This window comes from Callorhinchus milii, unplaced genomic scaffold (genome assembly GCF_018977255.1).
Source record: "Callorhinchus milii isolate IMCB2004 unplaced genomic scaffold, IMCB_Cmil_1.0 Scaffold24, whole genome shotgun sequence".
Classification (NCBI taxonomy): Eukaryota; Metazoa; Chordata; class Chondrichthyes; order Chimaeriformes; family Callorhinchidae; genus Callorhinchus; species Callorhinchus milii.
This window is the reverse complement of record NW_024704765.1, coordinates 8,126,036-8,134,967: the sequence shown is the minus strand read 5'-3', so window position 1 is coordinate 8,134,967 and position 8,932 is coordinate 8,126,036.

Genomic DNA, 8,932 nt, shown 5'->3' with positions numbered 1-8,932 from the left:
AAGATATAACAGGTGCATTTTACGACCAGCGAACTCAGCTCCAGAAACACTGCTGTCAGGAATGCAGGGGCCGTCCACCTCGGGAGACACCCCCCCCCCCCCCCTCCTCTCCCTCCTCAACACCCCCCCCCCCCCCCCACCACCCACACACACAACACACACTCACAGGCACCCACACCCGCTGAGAGACGGGACTAAACTGGTGTCCAAATCCAGACGTTGGCACTTCTCGCTTTAACTGGAATATTTCTGAGCAGAGGAGTATTTTTTTTTAAATGGGAAGGGGTTTCATTCACGTTTTACTGTGATCGTTCTCCCTCTCCCCCCCACCCACCATCCACCACCACCTCCATCAACCCCGGAAAAAAAAACACCTGAGCTATTTTCACTCCCACCCACACACACCCCCCCCCCCCCCCCCCATTCCTATTTACGTCGCTGACAACTACCTCGATACACTAAGTTTTACTTTACTTTCTCGGCAGAGAGATAAAGGCATCAATCGTCCCACAATCGCTAAAATATTGGTAACGGTGTCGATGTGGTTTGTAAGCGACTATTCCAAAATGTTTTCCCAATTTCGGTGAAGACATAGCGACTCGTTTCTCTTTCTTTGCAAACAAAAATCACTCTGTTTCATTGTCAAAAAAATACTCATGGCTTCTTCGGAATTATTATTATTATTAATATTTTGTGGATGGGGTGAAGGAGAAGGATAACCTGTAATGTATTGCGGTCTAAATTAAAACATTTGCAGGAAGTTACCCCAGAAATATTGATAAAACGACTTTTTTTTAATTAAAAACGCGTTCAATACATTTTACACTTTTCTATAAAATCTGGACATCAGTGATAACGCAATATACATTTTAGCTATTATTTTGTTTTCTAAGTTGTGCAAAATAAGGTTTTCGGTATTGTCTCGTTATGATATCAAAAGTCGGTATTTCTCCTATTTTCACGCATCGATACTGCAACAACTTTTTAATGGAATAAATACGCGCTATGTGCAAATAAAGAGCATTTTTTCCCCCACCCCCTGAGGTATTCTCCGAATGAGTACTACAGTAGTGAATAAGCCATGGTTTCAGGCACATTATATGGACGTGTGTGTGAGAGAGAGAGATGTACATGTGTGTGTGTGTGTGTGAAAGGATGTAACGTGTGTGTGTGCGTATGCGAGAGATATACACATGCGTATGCGTGTGCAAGAGATATACAGGTGTGTGTGGTTGTGTGCGAGAGATGTACACGTGTGTGAGTGTGTATGTGTGATTGTCACTGTGTGTGATACTGTGCACAATTCCAAGCTCCTGTATGTGCGTGTGTGTGTGTGTGTGTGTGAGGGGGGGGGGGGGGGGGGAAGAAGTGTGGCAAGTCAGAGCGCTTGTGAGTGTGTACGAGTTGTGTGTGAGTCGGCGAGAGGCGAGCACGAGTTTGATGGTGAGTGTGAGAGGTCGTGTGTGTGTGTGTGTATGTGTGACTGAGTGTGTAATCGATTGTGACAGTGCGTTGGGGTGGGGGGGGAGAGGGGCTAAGTTCTCAAACCCGCCCGTCCGATGTATTCTAGTTAAAAGACTCATCACACAACCCAACAGGCTCACACTCACTCACACACACACACGCACACTCACACACATGTCCAACAGGTATAACGAGGCTCACATTGTTGGGAGAATCGTAGCTGTTCTCTCGGCGTCTCAAACTGTAGGGAAACTAACTAACTCGAGAGGGCTGTGAGTGTGATTTATATCAGAGGGCGAAAGGTGCGAGGTTTAATGTGAGGATTGAGCAGGGTCGCTGTAAGTTGTTTTTGTGCTGGTTACGTGAGGGGTATTTTCTGGTGGTGACTGTTTTCAGATGTTCAGGCCCTGCTCCCGTGTGTGTGTCTGAATCAGCTTGTGTTACACAGAGAGACACAGAGAGAGAGAAGAGAGAGACTGGCTGTGCATCAGCGAGGAACTACTGTACCTAACTAACCGGGAGAGACGGGGTTTGCGATGGAGGAGAGAGAAAAGAGAGTGGGAGAGAGAAAAAAAGAGGCAGTGAGATATAGAGAGTGGGACTGGACCAATGCCTGTGTCAGTGTTTGAGGGAGACATATGTGTGAGTGTTCCGGTGAGATATGGTAACAGAGGAGGGGTACCGAGAGAGTGAGAGGTTGATACAGTGTATGTGAGTGAGAGACAGTGTAAGTGGAGAGATGCCGAGAGAGAGAGAGAGTGAGGAAGAGGGAGAAACAACGTATGTGAGTGAGAGAGACATCATGTAAGAGGAGCGAGACAGAGAGGGAGAGAGGGAAATGCGATACAGTGGGTTTGAGTGAAGGGGATATCATTCTCATTAAGATGTAGAGGAGAGAGACATGGTGTGAGAGGAATAGAAAGAGGAGCGAGAGGGATACGGTGCGTTTGAGTGAGTGAGCTGCACTGTAACAACAACAACAACTTGCATTTATATAGGGCCCCTCGCGCAGGGGCGTCCCAGAGCGCGTGTAAGAGGAGAGATGCAGAGAGAGAAAGAGAAAGACAGTGAGTCTGACAGATAGAGGGAACTGTAGGAGAGAGGCAGCGAGGAGGAGAAGTGGGGGGAGAGATACAGTGTTCGAGCGAGAGAGGTACACTGTAAGGGGAGAGATACAGTACGTTTGAGTGAGAGAGGTACACTGTAAGGGGAGAGACACAGTACGTTTGAGTGAGAGAGGTACACTGTAAGGGGAGAGATACAGTGTGAGGGGAGAAAATGCAATGTAAGGGGGGGTGGGGGGGGGGGAGATACAGAGAGTGAGCCAGAGGAGAGACTGCAAGCTTGGGACCCAGACTGAAAGCTCCTCTCCTCTGCACTCTGACCTGATTACCATAGCAGCATATTTCCTTACTTGTAACTCGGAAAAATGTCTGATTGGGGAGTTAGATTATTGCGAGGAAATCACGAAGGGAGGGAGGGAGGGAGGGGGGGGGGGGGGGGGGGGGGCTTGCGATGGGTTAGGGGAGGAGTTGCAAAGGCAGGCACACACCGCAAAACATTCTTTCAATCAATTCACTCAAAGCCTCTCATACTCTCCCCCCCCCCCACCCCCCACTCCGCAACCCCCTCTTTCCTCCAACCCCTCACCACCCCTCATAAACAGACATTCCCATACTTAGAAAAATGTTGACTAAGCATTTAGATTTATTGCAAACTTTTACGCCGCAATAAAAACGCTAAAGTCCCACTTTGCTTAAAAATAATTTTTTTGGGGGGAAAAAAAAAGAGACGGCATTGAAAGGCAGCGACGGATTTCGCAGCGCGAAAAAAAAAAAAGTCATTCAGAAAACACGAGTACGTTTTCTGGCGTAATTAACTGAAAAGTCGCCGGCAGTTGAGAACGATAATGTAAAAAAAAGTAAGTTTGTGGCGTGACGTGGGGTGTTATTTAAAGCAAAAACCCTGGAATAACGCGCGTGGACCGGGTTAAAAGATGGCATTTTTAACTGCACTTTTCGGGGCATCGCTAACGGATCTGAGAGGTGTGAGAGCAACGACTATCGCAATTTATTGTTTGTGTACACATACACACACACACACACATACATATACACACACACACACACACGAATACACACACAAACACATACACGCGCACACACACACATACGCACATACACGAATACACACACACGAATGTACACACACACACGAACACACACACACACATACACGAATACACATACAGACATACACGCGCACACACATACGAATACACACATACACATAGGACAGCTTTCCAAGTATTAATCCAAATCCAGCCGTTTGCAAAACATAAAGCAGCGAAGTATTGGGTTTAGTCACACACACAAACACACACTCACACACACACACTCACACTCACACACTCACACACTCACACTCACACTCACACTTACACTCACACACACTCACACACATACACTCTGGATGTTGCTGCGCCGATATAGAAGCGCTCGTCTTTTTCTCTCTCCCTCTCGAAAGCATCACTCGAAAGAGCTGTAAAAAAATTTTTTTTTTTTTTTTTTGCAATCTTGTGAAGTTGCAGTGACTTTCACGCGAAACGTTTAACTTTTTCGCGTCCATCCAAAACAACTCTCCCTCCTTCTCTCTTTCCAATTTAATTTCATTGTCGAGTGTTATATTTCTCCCTCTTGTTTTGTCAGTTGTGACAAACTACTCGATTTCTTAATCACAGATACTCTCTCTCTCTCTCTCTCTCTCTCCCCTTCCCTCTCTCTCTCCCTCACTCCTCTATGCAATGCCTTCTCTATACATTGATCTTTCACGCCTCTGCCCCGGGACGTGTTAATTGCTTATTGGAAACTCATTACAAGTGCAGTCTCCTCACTTTAACACAAAATCTTTCACAACTTCTTTGTTTACCGTATCAATTACACGTCTTAATAAACCCAACCATTGGGGGGGGGGGGGGGGGTTTGGGGAAAAAAAAAACACCGAATCATAAACACTGGCGGTCGGTTGGGTCGGTCAGTGTTGAAGACATTCTCTCCCAAGGAATCGGAGCAAATGTGCGGTGCGGTGCGGTGCAGTGCGTGTGTCGCCAAACCCAAAGCCTTTTCTACCGATCCCTTTTCCAAGTTGCCTTCAATCTATCAGCACATTTGGTGGAAGCCTAAAATTAAAGGAAAGTGCAACTAACTTACACACACACACACACACAGACACAGACACAGACACTGCCTGATTCTGGGTTTAAAACAATTAACACGTCAAATCCACTTGGCCCGGCGTTGCATATTGTCCATTTCGTTGCATATTGTACTGTAATTGTGCCGTGAAATGGACACGGCACAAGGTAGGAAAAAAAAAACATGTAGCGTGTCTTGAAGAAACGGGTGTTTTTTTATATAAATATTGAAGGTTTTCCTGATTCTAAGCTTTCAGGTGTGTAATCCGAGCGGCTTCCAACACACACACACACACACACACACGAACACGAACACGAGTGAAAAAGCCGACGGAGTGGGAAAGAAAATGCTTACTTGCAGTTCTCGGTTTCGCGAGAGCGTTTGAAACTAACATAGAGCTGTCTTTTACAAAATAAAAAAAAGAGACACAAAAGCAACAAAAAAAAACGATGAACTTTTGAATATTGATAGACACACCTCTCTATTTTTTGTTTCCATCAACAGGCTTTGGCCCTGTTCCTATATCATGTCCAAATATCTCACAAAGTTTATGGGTTTGTATAAAAATAGTTTTTTTTAAAATATGTGTATATATATATATAAAATGTACACATCAGTTCAAACAATGGGGGGGTTGGGGGGTGGGGGTTCGAAACACCACTACCCGCTTCGAGGTTCGTTGTGCAAAATTGCGTTGGAACTGGAAACAGCTCATTTTACACTAAATGCCAAAAGGAAAGAGACTGTGAATGGAATCTGAAAACACACACACACTACACTGCACTGCACTCGCGTTCCTATCAAATGCTGAGTCTTACAGTCAGCGGGTGCAGTGGATTATTATATATATTAATGTACATTATATTTTAACAGCATTTTAGGTCCTCTCTCTCCCCCCCCTCCCACACACACATACAGACAAGTCCCTATAGGAGCTTGTGCGTGTGCTATTGTTTCTGAGCTCCGGCCAATATATAATGTCTTCGCGTCTGATCTCTCGTGTGGTGGGGCAAAAACTTGAATTAAAAAAAAGACCACGAGACTTGCTCCTAATTTAACTCATCTGTGTGGAACACAAAACACAAACACACACACACACACACATACACACACCACACTGTCCACCCACCCACCACCCCACCCGCAAAACCCAATGAATATTATTGTAACGCTGGCTTTCTCTCGCCCTCTTTCTCTCTTTCTCTTTCTCTCTCTTTCTCACTTTCCATTCAGTCTCAAGTCGGCCAGTTTCTCTGTCCCAGTAGTTATTTTACATGGTAAACGTCAATTATTTCAACCCAGCGGGGAATGTGAGGGGAGGGGTGGTTGTGGCACAGCCGTCAACACAGAATAAACACTCCCTTATTTATCAACAGAGCGAGATACTATCACTGCTCAAATAACTTCCTCGGCAATAAACAGAAATAACTGAAATATAAATCCAATTTCTAGGATTCCCTCCTCTGGGGAGGGGATACAGAGGGTGGGGGGAGAGACACATGCTACACCCAACAATTTGTTAATTAATTGTGCTTAATTGAGTCTGTTAAATGTGTATAAATATAATTAACTAATATACAGTGATACTCGGCTGGATTTGCAACACACACACAGGGATGCATAAGCACACACGGTATTTGTATATCAATTATGGTATATTGGACAAGGATATCATTAACACGCGTTGCTGGGTTAACTCACCCTAACCTTGGCGGAAAGTTAACAGAAATAATAAAATAAAACACGGGTTTCTCGAGGGAATTATATATTTTTTAAAAAAAATCACGGACCGAAGGGGAAAGAATTTCTGACGGTTGCTTAGAGGAAAATGTGTTTTGCATGTTAACGTGTTAGAGTCCACCGTAAAGCGACAACCCTGTGGGTTAGAATTTAACTTCAATCTTATTTTTCACTGGGTCAATTTTTTTTAAAAGGACAATGCGATTGCTTAACGACTTAAGAAGAAATGTATATTAATGCTCTTGCACGGGTTGTGTGCGACACACAGAAGACGTGATGTTTTGTACACATATTGTACCCTCGCGTTGTGTGTGAACGTATAAATTGAAACTAACAGTAGTCGTCGCTTCTCCGACGAACAAGTTAATTGTTTTGCGATTCATTTCAAGTCGAGGGCAGACTGTCTGCTTCGCCCGGATTCTTAAGGCGTTTGTCCGGGCAAACGAGAAGTTATTTGGGGGAGAACCTTCACATTGCAGAATGCTTGAGAGGGAAGGGGGGGGGGGGGGGGGGGAGAGAAATAAGAGTGAGAGAGAGACACAGACTTGGAGACACGGTGGTGCACGGAGGCTGAAACAGAAGGGAGAGAGAGGGAGAGAGAGAGGGGGAGAGGGAGAGAGAGGGGGGGGGGGGGGGGGGAAGCATTCACACCAAACCGAAAGCACACAGATATACACACACACTGCACCAAATACCCGAACAATTTAACCTGACTCTCAGCCTCGCCAAAGATTTCTACATCACGATCGTGTGAAAACATGGTTGAACAACACACACACACTCTAACGCACATACACACACTCTAACACACACACTAACACACACACTCTAACACACATACACACACTCTAACACACATACACACACTCTAACACACACACTAACACACACACACACACTCTAACACACACACACACTAACACACACACTCACACACACACACTGTCCCTCTTTTGAACTGTATTGGAATAATATTCAACGCAATGTAACGCCAATATATGGACAGACCCAAAGCACAAATTGTTTCTCTCTCTGTCTCTGTCTCTCTCTAAAATATAATATATAATATAAAAATTATGCCTTTTTTTTTGCTACTGCGGACTGCGCGGTTTTCTCTCTAAACTGTCCCGGAGCAGCCAGAGCTCGGCACAGCTCGACTCGGCTGGTGGTGGTGGTGGTGGTGGGGGGTGGGGGGGGGGGGGTAATAAAACAACACAGTAAAAGTGTGTGTGTTTAGCGGCGAGACGGCGGCGTGTGCGGGTTCTGCCTCAAGTTGACCATTCTCCGCGACACCGAACCCAACACAACACAACACGGAGACCCGGGGGTAGAGCAGGGGGTGTGGGGGGGTGTGGGGGTGTGGGGGGGGGTTAGGGTCGGGTTAAGTTAAAGGGGCTCCGATTTAGCCCCGAGCCAACCTATTGAGACACATCCCAAATTGGTGTGGGGGGTTTGGGGGGAGAAAGAGAGAGAGAGAGAGAGAGAGAGAGAGAGACAGAGTGAGTGAATGAGTGAGTGAGAAAGAGAGAGTGAGTGAGAATTCGCTACTCGCTACACTTAAGGTATTTTGCGCCCCAGAAAAGAGCCGAATTCTTTGGCCATAAGATCGGCAGTTTCTGTGATGGACTCTAGCGCCCACTATTAAGAAGTGACGGGATATTGTTGATAGTTTTTGCAACGGCTTCAATGCAAAAAAAAAAAGTTCGCCTTTTTTTTTCGCCAACTTCTGGAACTTTCATTTTCTAATCTCTTCCCACTTTCTCTCTCTCTCTCTCTCTCTGTCTGTCTCTCTCTGTCTCTCTCTCTCTCTCTCTCTCTCTTTCCCTCTCTCTTCCACCCCCCCAAAAAAATCACAACCTCTTGGGCCGAATTTGGGAGAGGGGAGAGAGAGAGAGAGAGAGAGAGGGGAGGGAGGGGATGGGGAGGGGGGGAAAAGGGGGGAAAGGGGGTAAAAGAGAAAGAGAGACGACACACGAGAAAAGTCTTTCGCTTAAGAAAAGTGGGGGAAGAGAATGGGGGAAAATAAACGCTTTCTTTTAAGAGAAAAAAACTGAACGCGCTGCTCTATCTATGGCCGAGGTGGTATCTTTCTTGCTCTCTCTCTCTCTCTCTCCCCCCCCCCCCCCCCCACCCCTCTCTCTCTCCTCTCTCTCTCTCTCTCTCTCTCTCTCCCCCCGGGTCCCCGCGTACGTTGGAAGTGTGCGTTTTCTCCCGCAAAAAAAAACAAACAAACAGCCTCGACTCATCCCGCAAACCCGAGCGCTTCTTCACAAAGAGAACTCGGGGTTAGGGAGCAGCAACTTGCCTTGGAATTTGCGATGTGTTTTCTCTCCCCCCCCCCCCCCCACCACCACCACCCCCCACCCCCTACCACCCCACCAACAGCCCCCCCCACCCCCCTTCCCCCTCTCTCCCTCTCTCTCTCTCCCCACACACACACAACACACACACACACACTCACTCACTCTCACTCCAACACACACTTCCCCCTCTCTCTCCCTCTCCCCCTCTCTCTCTCCCTCTCTCCCCCCTCT